The sequence below is a fragment of the Lissotriton helveticus genome, assembly GCF_964261635.1.
Source record: "Lissotriton helveticus chromosome 1_1 unlocalized genomic scaffold, aLisHel1.1 SUPER_1_unloc_85, whole genome shotgun sequence".
In the NCBI taxonomy this organism is placed as follows: Eukaryota; Metazoa; Chordata; class Amphibia; order Caudata; family Salamandridae; genus Lissotriton; species Lissotriton helveticus.
This window is the reverse complement of record NW_027611731.1, coordinates 172929-188657: the sequence shown is the minus strand read 5'-3', so window position 1 is coordinate 188657 and position 15729 is coordinate 172929. Positions and strand designations below refer to the sequence as shown.

Genomic DNA, 15729 nt, shown 5'->3' with positions numbered 1-15729 from the left:
ATAGTAGGGTAAATGTTGGATAGTGTAGGGGTGAAAATTACTATTCTCACTCCAGGGGGGTGTAATAGTAGGATAAGTGTTGGATATGTAGGGGTTAAATTTACTATTCTAACTCCAGGGGGTGTAATAGTAGGGTAAGTGTTGGATAGTGTAGGGGTAAAAATTACTATTCTAACTCCAGGGGGGTGTAATAGTAGGGTAAGTGTTGGATAGTGTAGGGGTAAAAATTACTATTCTAACTCCAGAGGGATGTAATAGTAGGGTAAATGTTGGATAGTGTAGGGGTAAAAATTAATATTCTAACTGCAGGGGAGTGTAATAGTAGGGTAAGTGTTGGATAGTGTAGGGGTAAAAAATACTATTCTAACTCAAGGGGGGTGTAATAGTAGGGTAAGTGTTGGATAGTGTAGGGGTAGAAATTACTATTCTAACTCCTTGGGTGTGTAATAGTAGGGTAAATGTTGGATAGTGTAGGGGTGAAAATTACTATTCTCACTCCAGGGGGGTGTAATAGTAGGATAAGTGTTGGATATGTAGGGGTTAAATTTACTATTCTAACTCCAGGGGGTGTAATAGTAGGGTAAGTGTTGGATAGTGTAGGGGTAAAAATTACTATTCTAACTCCAGGGGGGTGTAATAGTAGGGTAAGTGTTGGATAGTGTAGGGGTAAAAATTACTATTCTAACTCCAGAGGGATGTAATAGTAGGGTAAATGTTGGATAGTGTAGGGGTAAAAATTAATATTCTAACTGCAGGGGAGTGTAATAGTAGGGTAAGTGTTGGATAGTGTAGGGGTAAAAATTACTATTCAAACTCCAGGGGGGTGTAATAGTAGGGTAAGTGTTGGATAGTGTAGGGGTAAAAAATACTATTCTAACTCCAGGGGGGTGTAATAGTAGGGTAAGTGTTGGATAGTGTAGAGGTAAAAATTACTATTCTAACTCCTTGGGTGTGTAATAGTAGGGTAAATGTTGGATAGTGTAGGGGTGAAAATTACTATTCTCACTCCAGGGGGGTGTAATAGTAGGGTAAGTGTTGGATAGTGTAGGGGTTAAATTTACTATTCTAACTGCAGGGGGGTGTAATAGTAGGGTAAGTGTTGGATAGTGTAGGGGTAAAAAATTACTATTCTAACTCCAGGGTGGTGTAATAGTAGGGTAAGTGTTGGATAGTGTAGGGGTAAAAATTACTATTCTAACTCCAGAGGGATGTAATAGTAGGGTAAGTGTTGGATAGTGTAGGGGTGAAAATTACTATTCTAACTGCAGGGGAGTGTAATAGTAGGGTAAGTGTTGGATAGTGTAGGGGTAAACATTACTATTCTAACTCCAGGGGGTGTAATAGTAGGGTAAGTGTTGGATAGTGTAGGGGTAAAAAATACTATTCTAACTCCAGGGGGGTGTAATAGTAGGGTAAGTGTTGGATAGTGTAGAGGTAAAAATTACTATTCTAACTCCTTGGGTGTATAATAGTAGGGTAAGTGTTGGATAGTGTAGGGGTAAAAATTACTATTCTCACTCCAGGGGGGTGTAATAGTAGGGTAGTGTTGGATAGTGTAGGGGTAAAAATTACTATTCTAACTCCAGGGGGGTGTAATAGTAGGGTAAGTGTTGGGTAGTGTAGGGGTAAAAATTACTATTCTAACTCCAGGGGGGTGTAATAGTAGGGTAAGTGTTGGATAGTGTAGGGCTAAAAATTACTATTCTAACTCCAGGGCGGTGTAATAGTAGGGTAAGTGTTGGATAGTGTAAGGGTAAAATGTACTGTTCTAAAATAAATGTAATTAAAAATGAAAAAATAATTAAATAAATTACATTATAATTTCTAAAAATATTAAATGTATTTAAATTGTTATAATTATTTTAAATAAATTAATTTATAAATCAAAAAAGTTACATTAAAATTAAACATATTTTAATTAATTACATTTATTTTATAAAATTAAAAGAAATTAAAATTAAATTAATATTAATAAAATTAAATACTTACCTATACTTACGTTGTAATGGCATGCGTTGTAATAGCACCTGTGTTGTAATGGCATGCGTTGTAATGGCATTCGTTGTAATGGCACCTACGTTGTAATGGTTGCGCTGTGATGGTGCTGCGTCGTAAATTTGCGTTATTATGGTTGTTCCCCGCCACTGCCAACAGTGCTTTCATCTTATCCTCCCTAAATAGAGCCTCTCAGTGCTACCACTGCCTGGGCCCCCTTCTAGGTTGACTGAGTGGCCTCGCGTGGGCTAGCACGGCGTCCTGATGTGTGCAGCCCAGCATTTTAGGGTGGGAAAAGAGAGAGGGCAAGCGGGAACTCTGCCAGTGTGGCTCCGTGCTTTGAAAATGTAGCCTGTTGTTTACCCGGCAGCGGATGCATAGCTTTGAATTCAACCTGACAATGGGACGGCCCGACAATGGGGCTGTCAAACTTGCTTAATTTCAGTCCGTCGTGCCACTTTCCCATCGCATGCCACCCCCACCTTTCCGCCTCGAGCCCCATTTTGCCATCTTTTATCTCCCCCGATCTGGTTGTGCAGTGCCAGCTCGGTGTCAGGCCGGGTTCCCAGCCCGTCACACAGGTGTTTCCGCCGGGCTGACCACCGTTTGCCTCACCTCCAGCTCATCCCACGGTGTCTGCGCAGAGAAAGTTGAGAATTGATCACCTGCCTTGCCGTTGAGTCGAGAGAACAACTTATCGATTAGAAATTCCTGTAACGTGTATATCAAGCTGACGAATGCCTCGTGTCCAGAGCGCGCCTGGTGTGTTTTATGCCCCATCATTTGGACTGTGACTGCGTTTGCTTTTTTTGTTTTTGAAGTTCTTGATGTCTTCCGTTAGGTTGCACCTGTGCTTGAAGGGGTCCAGGGTGTCGGTGCAGGTGGTGATCCATTCATTGAAGTTCTTGATGTCTTCCGTTAGGTTGTACCTGTGCTTGAAGGGGTCCAGGGTGTCGGTGCAGGTGGTGATCCATTCATTGAAGTTCTTGATGTCTTCCGTTAGGTTGCTGCTGGGATGCTTGAAGGGGTTCAGGGTGGTGGTGCAGGTGGTGATCCATTCATTGAAGTTCTTGATGTCTTCTGTTAGGTTGCTGCGGGGATGCTTGAGGGGTCTAGGGTGTCGGTGCAGGTGGTGATCCATTCATTGCAGTTCTTGATGTCTTCAGTTAGGTGTCTTTTATGCCCCATCAATGGACCGTGACTGCTGTTGGAGGAATCTCCTGGTTGTTCTGGCCATAGAAAGAGCCTTGTTTCACCACTTAAGAAGTGCCCTGAAGTCTGCAGGAGTCGCGCATGATGCGTACGTGGCGGACGGTGCAGAGGTGTGCATAGTTTCAAAGGAGTTGTGTGGCTGAAAGATATGTTTGTTATTGGTCTATTTCCACTTACAGCTTTGCACACGCGAGTGGGTTCCTCATGTGCCGGTAAATACCAGACTTTAGGTGCCCGTGCAGGGTGGCCACTTGAAGGCCTTCCCAACAGAGGGCATTGCCTGCAGCCACCTTGTGCAATGTCCTGGTTAAGGCAAAAACAACATTTTTTTGCACTCCACACCACCCCAGGTCAGAAACCGGTCCTTGGATGCTTGGTTCCAGTCCAGGGAGGACCTGGCTTGGCCGTTCGGGCTGGACTGTTCCCATGGGGCACAGGGTCAAGACTGATTTGCATATGGCTGGGTTCAAACTGGAAAGGCATGGTGAGCAAAAAAACTATGGATTTAGGCCCAGATCTCTGTACTGGGGGGAATGTATGACATTGTTCTGCATTCTGTCCATCACCTGTTGTTTTTACTTTTGTCACCCCGAGTGGGACGGGTATGCTCAGACGTGAGTCCCGTGCTCTCCATGCCACTGGAATCAAGCTATCCTGGCTGATGAGGGCTGAAAGCCCAAAACCGGTCCTTGGATGCTTGGTTCCAGTCCAGGGAGGACCTGGCTTGGCAGTTCGGGCTGGACTGTTTCCATGGGGCACAGGGTCAAGACTGATTTGCATATGGCTGGGTTCAAACTGGAAAGGCATGGTGAGCAAAAAAACGATGGATTTAGGCCCAGATCTCTGTACTGGGGGGGAATGTATGACATTGTTCTGCATTCTGTCCATCACCTGTTGTTTTTGCCAATGTCCTGGTTATGCACCTTTACTTCCCACCAGAGGGCATTGCCTGCAACCACCTTGTGCATTGTCCTGGTTATGCACCTTTACCTCCCATCTCATGTTGCTGGGACACATTCTCATACGTCACTTTATTTTATTTGAGTTTGTTAGGCGCTACAAATGTTGTAGAGGGGATTGCCCAAAAACCAGACCCTCCACTCGAGGCTTCTCTCCAGATAAGTCTCTCCATGCTGCTTCTGGAGAAACCTATATTGTCATATTACAGTGTGTTATTATACATTTCTGTGCTCAGTTGTATATTATATTCCATAATCCCTAGTTTCTACAGCCTATGCTATATTTTTCTATACATAAAGTTATACATTGTGTCAGAGGATAACCTGCTTGGAATGTTCCATAAGAAAGATTCTTCATCACATTAGGTTAAGGGCTGGTTCATTACACCTTGTTCTTCGCATGGGTCCAATAGCCCCCGCGTGGGGCTGTACGTGCTCTGCAGCTGGAGCCGCCCCCCTCGTGGGGCTGCACGTGCTCTGCAGCTGGAGCCGGCCCCCCTCGTGTGGCTGCACGTGCTCAGCAGCTGGAGCCGCCCCCCCTTGTGGGGCTGCACGTGCTCTGCAGCTGGAGCAGACCCCCCCTCGTGGGGCTGCACGTGCTCTGCAGCTGGAGCCGCCCCCCTCGTGGGGCTGCACGTGCTCTGCAGCTGGAGCCGGCCCCCTTCTGGGGCTGCAAGTGCTCTGCAGCTGGAGCCAGCCCCCTCTGGGGCTGCACATGCTCTGCAGCTGGAGCCGGCCCCCCTCATGGGGTTGCACGTGCTCTGCAGCTGGAGCCGGCCCCCCTCGTGGGGCTGCACGTGCTCTGCAGCTGGAGCCGGCCCCCCTCGTGGGGTTGCACGTGCTCTGCAGCTGGAGCCAGCCCCCCTTGTGGGGCTGCACGTGCTCTGCAGCTGGAGTCACCCCCCCTCTGGGGTTGCACGCGCACTGCAGCTGGAGCTGGCCCCCCTTGTGGGGCTGCACGTGCTCTGTAGCTGGAGCCGCCCCCCCCCCTCTGGGGCTGCACGTGCTCTGCAGCTGGAGCCGGCCCCCCTCTGGGGCTGCACGTGCTCTGCAGCTGGAGCCGGCCCCCCTTGTGGGGCTGTACGTGCTCTGCAGCTGGAGCCGGCCCCCCTCGTGTGGCTGCACGTGCTCAGCAGCTGGAGCCGGCCCCCCCTCGTGGGGCTGCACGTGCTCTGCAGCTGGAGGTCTGGGGAGGAGGGGGTACAATGGCCCCCTCTGGGGGCTGCACGTGCTCTGCAGCTGGAGGTCTGGGGGAGGAGGGGGGTACAATGGCCCCCTCTGGGGGCTGCACATGCTCTGCAGCTGGAGGTCTGGGGGAGGAAGGGGTACAATGACCCCTTCTGGGGCTGAACGTGCTCTGCAGCCAGAGGTCTGGGGAGGAGGGGGTACAATGGCCCCCTCTGGGGGCTGCACGTGCTCTGCAGCTGGAGGTCTGGGGGAGGAGGGAGCTGTGAAAGCTTTTCTAGCTGAAGAAAGGGAGGTGAAGCCATGTGATGCTGCGAGGAAGGAGGAAGTAGGGCAGCCTCGAGCGCAGTGTGACGCCTGCTCTGAGCTCACCACACACTGGGCCACGCCCCACTGCTCTGGGAACAAGGAACACTTGAATGTTGAGAGAGCTTTGTACAACGCCTGAAGCCACCTTTGACGACTGGCAGAAGAGGCAGGTAAGCAGGGCTGACCTGACAGGTCAATGTATGGCAGGAGAGGCAGGTAAGCAGGGCTGCACTGGCCTGACAGCTTAATGTATGGCAGAAAAGGCAGGTAAGCAGGGCTGACCTGACAGCTCAATGTATGGCAGAAGAGGCAGGTAAGCAGGGCTGACCTGACAGCTCAATGTATGGCAGAAGAGGCAGGTAAGCAGGGCTGACCTGTCAGGTCAATGTATGGCAGAAGAGGCAGGTAATCAGGGCTGACATGACAGCTCAATGTATGGCAGAAGAGGCAGGTAAGCAGGGCTGACCTGACAGGTCAATGCATGGAAGAAGAGGCAGGTAAGCAGGGCTGACCTGACAGGTCAATGCATGGCAGAAGAGGCAGGTAAGCAGGGCTGACCTGACAGGTCAATGCATGGCAGAAGAGGCAGGTAAGCAGGGCTGACCTGACAGCTCAATGTATGGCAGAAGAGGCTGGTAAGCAGGGCTGGCCTGTCAGGTCAATGTATGGCAGAAGAGGCAGGTAAGCAGGGCTGACATGACAGCTCAATGTATGGCAGAAGAGGCAGGTAAGCAGGGCTGACCTGACAGGTCAATGCATGGCAGAAGAGGCAGGTAAGCAGGGCTGACCTGACAGGTCAATGCATGGCAGAAGAGGCAGGTAAGCAGGGCTGACCTGACAGGTCAATGCATGGCAGAAGAGGCAGGTAAGCAGGGCTGACTTGACAGCTCAATGTATGGCAGAAGAGGCAGGTAAGCAGGGCTGACCTGACACCTCAATGTATGGCAGAAGAGGCAGGTAAGCAGGGCTGACCTGACAGGTCAATGTATGGCAGAAGAGGCAGGTAAGCAGGGCTGACCTGACAGGTCAATGTATGGCAGAAGAGGCAGGTAAGCAGGGCTAACCTGACAGGTCAATGCATGGCAGAAGAGGCAGGTAAGCAGGGCTGACCTGACAGGTCAATGCATGGCAGAAGAGGCAGGCAAGCCGGGCTGACCTGACAGGTCAATGTATAGCAGAAGAGGCCGGTAAGCAGGGCTGACCTGACAGGTCAAGGTATGACAGAAGAGGCAGGTAAGCAGGGCCGACCTGACAGGTCAATGTATGGCAGAAGAGGTAGGTAAGCAGGGCTGCACCGACCTGACAGGTCAATGTATGGCAGAAGAGGCAGGTAAGCAGGGATGCACTAGCCTGACAGCTCAATGTATGGCAGAAGAGGCAGGTAAGCAGGGCTGACCTGACAGCTCAATGTATGGCAGAAGAGGCAGGTAAGCAGGGCTGACCTGTCAGGTCAATGTATGGCAGAAGAGGCAGGTAAGCAGGGCTGACATGACAGCTCAATGTATGGCAGAAGAGGCAGGTAAGCAGGGCTGACCTGACAGGTCAATGCCTGGAAGAAGAGGCAGGTAAGCAGGGCTGACCTGACAGGTCAATGCATGGCAGAAGAGGCAAGTAAGCAGGGCTAACCTGACAGGTCAATGCATGGCAGAAGAGGCAGGTAAGCAGGGCTGACCTGACAGCTCAATGTATGGCAGAAGAGGCAGGTAAGCAGGGCTGACCTGACAGGTCAATGTATGGCAAAAGAGGCAGGTAAGCAGGGCTGAGCTGACAGGTCAATGTATGGCAGAAGAGGCAGGTAAGCAGGGCTGACCTGACAGGTCAATGCATGGCAGAAGAGGCAGGTAAGCAGGGCTGACCTGACAGGTTAATGCATGGCAAAAGAGGCAGGTAAGCAGGGCTGACCTGACAGGTCAATGCATGGCAGAAGAGGCAGGTAAGCAGGGCTGACCTGAGAGCTCAATGTATGGCAGAAGAGGTAGGTAAGCAGGGCTGCACCGACCTGACAGGTCAATGTATGGCAGAAGAGGCAGGTAAGCAGGGCTCCACTGGCCTGACAGGTCAATGTATGACAGAAGAGGCAGGTAAGCAGGGCTGACCTGACAGCTCAATGTATGGCAGAAGAGGCAGGTAAGCAGGGCTGCACTGGCCTGACAGTTCAATGTATGGCAGAAGAGGCAGGTAAGCAGGGCTGACCTGACCTGACAGGTCAATGTATCGCAGAAGAGGCAGGTAAGCAGGGCTGCACTGACCTGACAGGTCAATGTATGGCAGAAGTGGCAGGTAAGCAGGGCTGCACTCGCCTGACAGGTCAATGTAAGGAAGAAGAGGCAGGTAAGCAGGGCTGACCTGACAGCTCAATGTATGGCAGAAGAGGCAGGTAAGCAGGGCTGCACTGGCCTGACAGGTCAATGTATGGCAGAAGAGGCAGGTAAGCAGGGCTGCACACAGGCCTCACAGCTCAATGCATGGCAGAAGAGGCAGGTAATCAGGGCTGACCTGACAGCTCAATGTATGGCAGAATAGGCAGGTAAGCAGGGCTGCACTGACCTGACAGGTCAATGTATGGCATAAGAGGCAGGTAAGCAGTGCTGCACTGGCCTGTACTGCCGTCTGGCAGCTGACCTGACAGCTCAATGTATGGCAGAAGAAGCAGGTAAGCAGGGCTGCACTGACCTGACAGGTTAATGTATGGCACAAGAGGCAGGTAAGCAGGGCTGCACTGACCTGACAGGTCAATGTATGGCAGAGGAGGCAGGTAAGCAGGGCTGCACTGACCTGACAGGTCAATGTATGGCAGAAGAGGCAGGTAAGCAGGGCTGCACTGGCCTGTACTGCCGTCTGGCAGTGCCTGTAGAGCTGACCTGACATGTCAATGTATGGCAGAAGAGGCAGGGAAGCAGGGCTGCGCTGACCTAACAGCTCAATGTATGGCAGAAGAGGCAGGTAAGCAGGGCTGCGCCGACCTGACTTGCTTACCTGCCTCTTCTGCCATACATTGAGCTGTCAGGCCAGTGCAGCGCTGCTTATCTGCCTCTTCTGCCATACATTGACCTGTCAGGCCAGTGCAGCCCTGCTTACCTGCCTCTTCTGCCATACATTGACCTGGATGCCTATGTGTGCCAATTGACTTGTATTCGTGATATTGAATAGTTTTGCTGTGCTTGAGGGGGTCCAGGGTGTCGGTGCAGGTGGTGATACATTCATTGAAGTTCTTGATGTCTTCTGTTAGTTTGCTGCTGTGCTTGAGGGGTCCAGGGTGTCGGTGCAGGTGGTGATACATTCATTGAAGTTCTTGATGTCTTCCATTAGGTTGCTGCTTCTGTTTTTGAGGAGGTCCAGGGTGTCGGTGCAGGTGGTGATCCATTCATTGAAGTTCTTGACGTCTTCCGTTAGGTTGCTGCTGTGCTTGAGGGGGTCCAGGGTGTTGGTGCAGGTGGTGATCCATTCATTGTAGTTCTTGATGTCTTCCGTTAGGTTGCTGCTTTGCATGAAGGGGTCCAGGGTGTTGGTGCAGGTGGTGATCCATTCATTGAAGTTCTTGACGTCTTCCGTTAGGTTGCTGCTGTGCTTGAGGGGGTCCAGGGTGTCGGTGCCGGTGGTGATCCATTAATTGCAGTTATTAATGTCTTCCCTTAGGTTGCTGCTGTGCTTGAGGGGTCCAGGGTGTTGGTGCAGGTGTTGATTCATTCATTGTAGTTCTTGATGTCTTCCGTTAGGTTGCTGCTGTGCTTGAGGGGGCTAGGGTGTCGGTGCAGGTGGAGGTCCATTCATTGAAGTTCTTGATGTCTTCCGTTAAGTTGCTGCTATGCTTGAGGGGGTCCAGGTTGTCATTGCAGGTGGTGATCCATTTATTGCAGTTCTTGTTGTCTTCCTTTAGGTTGCTGCTGTGCTTGAGGGGGCTAGGGTGTCGGTGCAGGCGGAGGTCCATTCATTGAAGTTCTTGATGTCTTCCGTTAGGTTGCTGCTGTGCTTGAGGGGGCTAGGGTGTCGGTGCAGGTGGAGGTCCATTCATTGAAGTTCTTGATGTCTTCCGTTAGGTTGCTGCTGTGCTTGAGGGTGTCCAGGGTGTCGATGCAGGTGGTGATCCATTCATTGCAGTTCTTGATGTCTTCCGTTAGGTTGCTGCTGTGCTTGAGGGGTCCAGGGTGTTGGTGCAGGTGGTGATCCATTCATTGAAGTTCTTGATGTCTTCCGTTAGGTTGCTGCTGTGCTTGAGGGGGTGTAGGGTGTTGGTGCAGGTGGTGATCCATTCATAGAAGTTCTTGATGTCTTCCGTTAGGTTGCTGCTGTGCTTGAGGGTGTCCAGGGTGTCGATGCAGGTGGTGATCCATTCATTGCAGTTCTTGATGTCTTCCGTTAGGTTGCTGCTGTGCTTGAGGGGTCCAGGGTGTTGGTGCAGGTGGTGATCCATTCATTGAAGTTCTTGATGTCTTCCGTTAGGTTGCTGCTGTGCTTGAGGGGGTGTAGGGTGTTGGTGCAGGTGGTGATCCATTCATAGAAGTTCTTGATGTCTTCCGTTAGGTTGCTGCTGTGCTTGAGGGGTCCAGGGTGTTGGTGCAGGTGGTGATCCATTCACTGAAGTTCTTGATGTCTTCCGTTAGGTTGCTGCTTTGTTTGAGGGGTTACAGGGTGTTGGACTTGGCCCTCTTCCCCTAAAATATTTAGCTTTTACCCCCTTATTGTAGAATGTCTCCCCCATGGTGAAGGTTATTGAATAGGACATGTGAGGTATGAGATGCCCTGTGTAACGGTAAATGCACTGCAATGGTGTGTACACTTATTTTTCCCCATTGTAAACATGCACTCTGGTGAAATGCTGCATTTGCGTACTGCATTTAAAATGGATGCCACGGCTGTGCGTTGTGCCACCCGACTGCAGGAGGTTAGCAGTCTAGTTGTTACGTACCCAGCCACCCCTAGCTTTTGGAGGGAAAGCCTGGCACCCAGGGTGCTCTACCCCTCCACCTGAGCCAGCTTAGACCAGTTTGCCACTACATTCTAGAAGGTTCTGGCACTGTCTGGGAGGAGGGTATAAGTAAGGGGGCTGTGCCGCCATGCAATGACACAGAGCTGGGACAGGAATGGGACAGGACCTACTGCAAGGGGATACCGCCACTTGGGCCTGTGTGCTGGACCCTGCACCCATCTAGGACCCCCCTACTGTCCCCAGGGCTTGTGAGCCCCACTTCAGGAGTTCAGGCTGCTCTGTGTAGGAAGAGGGCCACGCTGCAGTGGGGATGGTGAAAGCCTACCACCCTGTTTTGATGATGCCCCCACTACCTGCTGACCTGGCCCAGTAGTGCCTACTGCTCTGTCCCCAGGGCCCCTGAAGAAGGAGGGCCCCCCTAGGTCCCTGAAGCTGTTGTGACCTTGCACCACGCAAGCTCTGCACGAAGAAGCGCCCAGAAGGGAAGGAGTGTCTTGAACTGGACCCCCCAGGAGGTGAGAAGAGTTACCCTGGGACCCCTGGGCTTGATGCTGGGACTGTCCGCCTCCCCTGCGCTGTGCTGTAGAAGTGCTGCCTGGCCTGAAGGAACTGATTGCCTGTCAAGCGCTATCCTCGCGAAGCTGTGCCCCTTGGAAGCGCTGTACTGTGAGGGAAACAACCTTTACAACGCAACTTTTACAACGCACTACCATTACAACGCAACTTTTACAACGTAAAATCCATTATAACGCATGTTTTTACAACGCAGTCATTACAACGCATGACACTACATCGCACACCACTACAACGCATGTCATTACAACTCAGTTATTACAACGCATACCATTACAACGCATAAAATTACCATCCAACACTTACCCTACTGTTGCACCCCCTGGAGTTAGAATAGTATTTTTTACCCCTACACTATCCAAAACGTACCCTACTGTTGCACCCCCTGGAGTTAGAATAGTAATTTTTACCCCTACACTATCCAATACTTACCTTACATGCAATGTAATGTAATGCGTTGTAATGGTATGCGTTGTAAATGTAGTATGCGTTGTAATGGAATGCGTTGTAAAGGTTGGTTTTAAAGTATTCGTTGTAATGGCATGCGTTGTAATGGTGTGCGTTGTAGTGGATGTTGCGGTGTAAAAATTGCGTTGTAAAGGTAGGCGTTGTAAAAGTATGCGTTGTAACGTCATACAACCGTACTGTGAGGAACTGCCTGTTAAGCACTATAACTTTGAAGCGCTGGGGGAAGTGCTATATTCCTGCCCCCTCTGTGTGCCAGAATAAAGCGGGAGCCTACCTCGCATATTGCCACGTGTTCGCGCCTCTTACTGAGTGAATAGCACCGCGGGAGCCTACCCCGCGTTTTGGCGCGCTTATTGCCTGTTTGGGATAATTAATCGGAGGGTGCCTACCCCTCATCTCTGCCGGCAACGCCGTCGCGGCCAGGGCGACGTGAAGCCTGTGGCGCTGCCTGCTGATTTCATCTGGGGCCGAAAATCACAGCCACGGCCCAGCGCTATATTGAGGAGCCCCTTGCTGTTGCCATCGCCGTCGCGGCGGCCCCCGGTGCCAGGAGAGGGCCGCCGAAGTAAAGAGTGGGCCACGCTGGCCCTGACCCCGCACTGGCACCGGAGCAACACTCACCGCCGCAGCCCCATGACTGTCTGAAGAGGGGCCGCGCCTGAGATCACCGCCGCGGCCTGGTGATTGCTGGTGCTGCCCCCTTGGTGTGCGGCGCTGTCTGGGCCCCGTGGACTCTGCCGTGGCCCAGCGCTCGCCTTGGGAGGTCCCCGCTGTGAGGAGCCTCATTGCAGCGGCCCCCAGAGCCAAGGGAGAGCCGCTGAAGTGAAGAAGTGGGCCGCGCCAGGCCCAGAAAGCCAGCCCCGACCTGCCCACGTGACGGGGTGCCCGGCCGCTTCATTGGCCGCGCCCCTGCCCTTGCCGCGCATCCATTGGCCCTCGCTGCCGCACCACATGTTTCTTCTTGAGTAAGGAGATGTTTACCCTGGCGTAAGGAACTGTTTATTTCTGCGCAAAGTGATTACTGAAGGGTTTACTTCAGATTACTAAAATGTTTACTCCAGCCTCATGAAGTGTTTTACCTATGCCAGTTGTTAAGGCCCTGTTGGGTGGCTAGGCCGTCATTCCTAATGTGTGTTTCAAGCCTAATGCTTTAGTTTATGCCTCCAGCTTACTTCTACGTGAGGCTAAAGATTAAGGCCTGAGTTGGCCCTGCGATATTGACCTTGGGTTTCAGCATTAGTATTTCTTTCCCTCACGTATTCTGATAAAGTTTCATGCACATGATAACCTTTTATTTTATTTCAGCCATGAACTCACGGACTTAACCTTTTATTCCTTGCCCCTTTCCCATGTAAATAATCCCTTTTGCATTCATTGCCCTGGCTCCAGTTGGCACCCTTTTGTGATTACTGCTATTATAGTGTTTTGCCCTTGCAGGTTGGATTTAATACAAAAAGCATTCTTTTTCCAACCAGAAGCAGTGTTGTGTCTCTTTTGTGGTGTGCCTGGCGCGTCGTCTGTGGGTACAGCGTGAATGCTTTACACATGTCCTCTGAAGTTTGACCTGCCCGCTCTGTTTCATGCTACCCCCTGTAGAATTGTCAACCCCATTTGCAGGGTGTCTGTGCAGGTGGTGATCCATTCCTTGATGTTTTTGATGTCTTCCGTTAGGTTGCTGCTGTGCGTGAGGGGGTCCAGCGTGTTGGTGCAGGTGGTGATCCATTCATTGCAGTTCTTGATGTCTTCCTTTAGGTTGCTGCTGAGCGTGAGGGTGTCCAGGGTGTCGGTGCAGGTGGTGATCCATTCATTGAAGTTCTTGATGTCTTACGTTAGGTTGCTGCTGTGCTTGGGGGGTCCAGGGTGTCGGTGCAGATGGTGATCCATTCATTGCAGTGCTTGGTGTCTTCCGTTAGGTTGCTGCTGTGCTTGAGGGGGCCAGGGTGTTGCTGCAGGTGGTAATCCATTCATTGAAGTTCTTGATGTCTTCCGTTAGGTTGCTGGTATCCTTGAGGGGGTCCAGGGTGTTGGTGCTGGTGGTTATCCATTCATTGTAGTACTTGATGACTTCCGTTAGGTAGCTGCTGATATGCTTGAGGGGTTCAGGGTGTCGGTGCAGGTCGTGATCCATTCATTGCAGTTCTTGATGTCTTCTTTTAGGTTGCTGCTGTGCTTTAGGGGACTAGGGTGTCGGTGCAGGTCGTGATCCATTCATTGCAGTTCTTAATGTCTTCCGTTAGGTTGGGGCTGTGCGTGAGGGGGTCCAGGGTGTTGGTGCAGGTGGTGATCCATTCATTGCAGTTCTTGATGTCTTCCGTTAGGTTGTTGCTGAGCGTGAGGGGATCCAGGGTGTCGGTGCGGTGTTGATCCGTTCATTGTAGTTCTTGGTGTCTTCCGTTACGTTGCTGGTATCCTTGATGTGGCCCAAGGTGTTGGTGCAGGTGGTGATCCATTCATTGTAGTTCTTGATGTCTTCTGTTAGGTTACTGATGTGCGTGAGGGGGTCCAGGTTGTCGGTGCAAGTGGAGATCCATTTATTGCAGTTCTTGATGTCTTCCGTTAGGTTGCTGTTGATTTGCTTGGGGGGTCCAGGGTATCGGTGCAGGTGGTGATCCATTCACTGCAGTTCTTGATGTCTTCCGTTAGGTTGCTGCTGTGCGTTAGGGGGTCCAGGGTGTTGGTGCAGGTGGAGATCCATTCATTGAAGTTCTTGATGTCTTCCGTTAGGTTGCTGCTGTGCTTGAGGGTGTCCAGGGTGTCGATGCAAGTGGTGATCCATTCATTGCAGTTCTTCATGTCTTCCATTAGGTTGCTGCTGTGTGTGAGAGGATCCAGGGGGTTGGTGCAGGTGGTGATCCATTCATTGCAGTTCTTGATGTCTTCCGTTAGGTTGCTGCTGTGCTTGAGGGGGTCCAGGGTGTCGATGTAGGTGGTGATCCATTCATTGCAGTTCTTCATGTCTTCCGTTAGGTTGCTGCTGTGTGTGAGGGGGTCAAGGGTGTTTGGGCAGGTGGCGATCCATTCATTGCATTTCCTGATGTCTTCCGTTAGGTTGCTGCTGTGCGTTAGGGGGTCCAAGGTGTCGGTGCAGGTGGAGATCCATTCATTGCATTTCTTGATGTCTTCCGTTAGGTTGCTGCTGTGCGTTAGGGGGTCCAGGGTGTTGGGGCAGGTGGAGATCCATTCATTGAAGTTCTTGATGTCTTCCGTTAGATTGCTGCTGTGCTTGAGAGTGTCCAGGGTGTCGATGCAGGTGGTGATCCATCCATTGCAGTTCTTCATGTCTTCCGTTAGGTTGCTGCTGTGTGTGAGGGGGTCCAGGGGGTTGGTGCAGGTGGTGATCCATTCATTGCAGTTCTTCATGTCTTCTGTTAAGTTGGTGCAGTGCATGTGGGGGTCTAGGGTGTCGGTGCAGGTGTTGATCCATTCATTGTAGTTCTTGATATCTTCCGTTAGGTTACTGATGTGCGTGAGGGAGTCCAGGGTGTCGGTGCAAGTGGTGATCCATTTATTGCAGTTCTTGATGTCTTCCGTTAGGTCGCTGTTGATTTACTTGGGGGGTCCAGGGTGTCTGTGCAGGTGGTGATCCATTCATTGCAGTTCTTGATGTCTTCCTTTAGTTTGCTGCTGTGCTTGAGGGGGCTAGGGTGTCGGTGCAGGTGGTCATCCATTCATTGAAGTTCTTCATGTCTTCCGTTAGGTTGCAGCTATGCTTGAGGGGGTCCAGGGTGTCGGTGCAGGTAGTGATCCATTCATTGCATTTCTTGATGTCTTCTGTTTGGTTGCTGCTGTGCGTGAGGGGGTCCAGGGGGTCGTTGCAGGTGGTGATCCATCATTGCAGTTATTAACGTCTTCCCTTAGGCTGCTGCTGTTCTTGAGGGGGTCCAGGTTGTCGGTGCAGGTGGTGATCATTCATTGCAGTTCTTGTGTCTTACGTTAGGTTGCTGCTGTGCTTGAAGGGGTCCAGGGTGTCGGTGCAGAAGGTGATCCATTCATTGTAGTTCTTGATGTCTTCCGTTAGGTTACTGATGTGCGTGAGGGGGTCCACGGTGTTGGTGCAAGTGGTGATCCATTTATTGCAGTTCTTGATGTCTTCCGTTAGGT

At 51.2% G+C, this 15729-nt stretch overlaps 1 protein-coding gene across 2 annotated transcripts in view; it reads left to right on the top strand.

Moving 5' to 3' along the window:
• The window catches only part of LOC144806552 (uncharacterized), a 72044-nt gene that overhangs the window by 24525 nt on the left and 31790 nt on the right, over window positions 1–15729 (top strand). Inside the window, exon 1 of one of the 2 annotated variants that reach the window (XM_078672893.1) lies at window positions 5763–5830. The exons of the other annotated variant lie outside the window; for it this stretch is intronic. The gene's annotated coding sequence lies outside the window, so the exon portion shown is untranslated. Of the gene's footprint in view, window positions 1–5762; window positions 5831–15729 lie in introns of those variants that run through there. 2 annotated transcript variants of the gene reach the window in all.